A 4,521-nucleotide genomic window follows, 5' to 3' on the forward strand; every position below is an offset into this window, starting at 1 on the left:
AAAATCTTAAAAAATTGTGTTATGATTATTAAATATCGAGAGCTCTTTATATATTCTGAATACAAGGCCTGTCACATATATGATTTGCAAATATTTTGTCCCAATCTGTTGCTTGTCTTTTCATTTTCTTAGTAGTTTCAAAGAAGAGACTTTTTAATTTTTATGAAGTCCAGCTGGTGTGGTAGCCAGCCTGCAAGATGGTCCCAGGGATAGTCCCCCGCTCTGGCATTCCTGCTCTTCTATGGTCCCCTGTCACACTGAATTGGGCTGACCTGTGTAATCAGCAGAATACTGAGGAGATGATGAGGTGTGGTTCCTGGGCTAGATCATAACAGACATTACAGCTGCTGGCTTCCATCTTTGCTCTCTCTTGAATAACTCACTTTGAGGGAAGCTAGCTACTATGTTGTGCAGACACTCAAGCAACCCTGTGTGAGATTCATGTAGCAAGGAACTGAGGCCTCCTGCGAACAGCCTTGTGAGTGAACCATCTTGGATCTTCCAGCCCCAGTCAAGCCTTCAGATGATTGCTGCCCTAGCTGACATCTTGTCTATGACCCCAAGACAGAACCACATGGCTAAGCTGCTACTGAATCACTGACCTACAGAAACTGTGGGATGATAAATGTAAATTATTATTGAAGCCACCAAGTTTTGTGGTGATATTTTACACAATATAGATAACAGTGCAGTTTCTATCATTTGTAATAGAAAAACTGATGGGTTTTTTAAAAAAGATTATTTATTTATTTATTTTGACAGAGACAGGGAGAGAGAGAGGACGCACAAGTAGGGGGAGTTGCAGAGGGAGAAGCAGGCTCCCCACTGAGCAAGGAGCCCGACACAGGGCTCAATCCCAGGACCCCGAGATCATGACCAGAGCCGAAGGCAGATGCTTAACCAACTGAGCCACCCAGCTGCCCAAAAAGACTGATGATTAATACCTGTTTTATGGTTTTTTAATGGGGAATCTCTGGGGGATGGGATGAGATCTTGGGATCCTTCACTTTGTAGTAACTACCACGAAAGCTTCCTATAAATACCCTGAGTCCTTTATTTCTTATGACGTTTTCTCCTTCTTGGTCCCCTGACCCATTCCTGTGACTTCTCACCTTAACATTCTACAGCCAACTGATTTGGGCTGATGTGGTGGTGGCAGAAGACACTGGATAGAAAGTCACCGTGGGCACAGTCAGGGGTTTTGACACTTGCAGTAATTCCTAGCTCACGCATCCCACAAGGCTGGCCTTCCTCAAACACTACCTATTTTGGTATAAAACAAGTTTGTTCTTGCCTTAGGTCCTTTTCAGTGGCTTTGCTCTCCTGGTTGGATCATTATTTTAAAACTTATCATTAATATAATTGAATTATAATCAAATTATGAAATGTTCTTACATACTGAAGAGTATATAAAGCATACACATACAGGTAAATAGCAGTAACCAAAGGCACACCCTGTACCACAACTTGGGTTAAGAAATAAACTGTTAACAGTACATTTGCAGCCTCCTGGGTACCCCTTCATGATTGTGCCCCTCCCCCATCAGAGGTTACCCATCTTCCTGACTTTTGAATTACTTAGAATTAATTGTTCTCTTCCTTGTATTTATAATTGAAAAAAAAATCAGCTACAAAGGTCTCCCTGAATAGTTATTTAGTTTTGAAAAACTGAGTAGCAAGCACACACCTAGTTATAATGTTGCCAGAGTCAGATAAAGTCTCATAGAAGACAAAGGGAATGGTTCCCTAGGTTATATAGTCTGACTTCAGCTTCTCTGGGAATTTACCAGAATGTCTCCTAGGCAATGTCAGGAGTGAATCCTGGGGAAAACAGAGTGCAGCCTAGTCAGGGCATTGGTAGGGCGATAGTAGGAGGAGGTATTAGATGCGTGGCAGTCATTTGGGTAGGGGAGTGTGCCGCTCTGGTTTTATCCGTTTCTCAGCTCCCCATTGGCCTAGCAGTAGATCAAAGTAGATCACTTCTGTGGGGGAAGACATGAATCTTCAGCTGATCTAGGGTGGCCAGGTTTATGGGGGAGAGAAAATCTTTTACCAATATATGGTCCAAGATAGGTCATGGACAGGCTAGAATCTGGGTCAGGTCCACCTGTGTCTTTGGTCCTCAGGTAAAAAGGAAGGACCAATGGATGGCAGCACCTGGATGAAGCCATCCTCAACGTGTCTGTCTCTTGGGTTACACTGTCCCGACATTCTGGAATCTCTCTGCACCATCCATCTAGGGATTGTTTGCTTGCTTTATGCAATGGCTCTCCTCCATCCTTTTCAGTGGCTTTAAAGACTTTAAAAGACTTCCTCTTTTTCAGTTTAGTGCCTTGTGGAATCCATTCTCTGGCAGCTCCTTGAAAAAGCACACATGGGAGGTAACATTTTTTTGAGATTTTGCATGAAAATGGCCTTCCTTCTATCCTCACATTTACTAAAGGATTTGGCTAGGTATAGAATTTTAAGTCACAAATAATTTTCCCAGAGCATTTTGAAGATGTTACTTTACTATCTTCTTGATTCCAGCCATGCTCTTGAGAACCCCAAAACTGTTGATTTCCAGTCCTTTGTACATGACTTTTGTTTTCTCTTGAAGCTTGTAGAATCTTTTTCTTCGCACCCACCCCCCCGACCATGTTTTGGAATTTCACAATGATGAGCCTTGGTGTGTGTGTGTGTGTGTGTGCATGTGTTTGAGAGAGAGAGAGAGAGAGAGAGTGTGTGTGTGTGTGTGTGTGTGTGTGTGTACGTGGAGGGGGAGAGGCAGAGGGAGATAGAGAGAGAGAATCTCAAGCAGGCTCCATGCCCAGCATGGAGCGCGATGTAGGGCTCGATCTCATGATCCTGAGATCATGACCTTAGCTGAAATCAAGAGTTAGACCCTCAACCTACTGAGCCTCCCAGGCGCCCCTTGGTGTTTTTATTCATCTGTGGGTCTTATTTCTTGATCAGCCATTTCCATGTGGAAATTGTTCACTTCTGGAAAGTTTTCTTGAATTATTTAATTGGTGATTCTTTTGGGTTTATTATCTTTTCCCCCCTTTTTCTGGAGTTTCTATTATTCACATGTTTAACTTACAGACTTGTCCTCTAATCTTCTCTCCTATTGTCCATCTCTGTCTTTTTGTTTTACTTTCTGTGAATTTTCTCCAATTTTATCATTCTTTCTACTGAGTTTTCTATTTCTGACATAATGTTTTCGATTTCCAAGAATTTTTTTTTTTGGTTCTTTGAATTATTTCTTTCTATGGCATCTTTTCCTTTTTTCATGGATGCAACATCATCTCTTTTCCTTTTGAAAATACTGATGATAATTTTCTAAATTTATTTTTTCGTGTCTTTTCCCTGCATGGTCTATTTTTCCTTTAAGTTACTTCCCCCTGCTCCCCTGCTGGTTTTAGTCCTTATCTTTCATGTGAGAAGCTTTGTTTAGCTGTTTGGCATTAGCTGTTTGCTCATGATTAAGAGTACAGTTAAAAAGGCTATTTAGAAGTTCTGAGTGTGGGATCAGACCTTGTGGTGTATCTCAACCAAGGTTTCCCCAAAAGCAGAGCCCAAGACTTACATGGAGGTAGTACATTTGTTAAGCAATCCAAAGAAGCAGGAGTAAGGGATAGTGGGAGGGAAAAAAGACAGAGAGAAAGCAACCTAAGTGGGGGGTGGGTGCCTATTGCTGTAGTGACTAGTGTTCCATTCCATGGGATATTCTGGGTCTTATGGAATTAGACTGTCCACTCGGGGAATGAAATGGGTAAATATTTATCCTCAAAGATAGCTCCACAGACATTATCTTCCTGAATTTCTGGGTTGCATATGCCTGAATGCTGATGCTGAGAGCTTCTGCAGACCCACATGGATATCAAAGAAGCTTTGGGACAGAAAGCAAGATTCAGGGCTGAGGTGAGACTTCACTTGTGGTGTTAGTTAAGGTTCTCCAGAAAAACAGAAACAATAGGAGATAGATACAGATATAAGGAATTGGCTCATGTGATGATGCTGAAAAGTCCCATATCTCCCACCTGCAAGCTGGAGATGTGGAAGAGCCGATGGTGTAGTTCCAATCCAAGTCCAAATGCCTGGGACCCAAGATAGCCAATGGCGTAAGTTCTAGTGTGAGTGCAGAAGACCAATGACCCAGCTCAAAAACAATAAGGCGGAGAGAGAGAGAGAGCAAATTCTCCCTTCCTTCACCTTTTCGTTCTATTTAGGCTCTCAACAGTTTGGATGAGGCCCACCCATATTGGGGAGGGCAATCTGCTTTATTCAGTGTATCAGATGTTAATTTCATCAGAAATACCCTCACAGACTCACCTAGAAATAAAGATTAATATCTGGGCAATTTGCAGCCTGGTCAGGTTGACACATGAACTTAACCATTGCACTTGCTCTGGGAAGTCGTGTGGAACTTGATGCGACAGTGGCTACACCTGTGGGGAGAGTAAGAGATGAGACCAAGAGGATTAGAAGTGGTGCACACAAGGTGTCTGGCCCTCTGAGTGTCACTGAGGGGTGACCTGG

This window comes from Eumetopias jubatus, unplaced genomic scaffold (assembly GCF_037043125.1).
Source record: "Eumetopias jubatus isolate StellerSeaLion01/CBP00866 unplaced genomic scaffold, mEumJub1_p1.0 scaffold_7, whole genome shotgun sequence".
Taxonomy (NCBI): domain Eukaryota; kingdom Metazoa; phylum Chordata; class Mammalia; order Carnivora; family Otariidae; genus Eumetopias; species Eumetopias jubatus.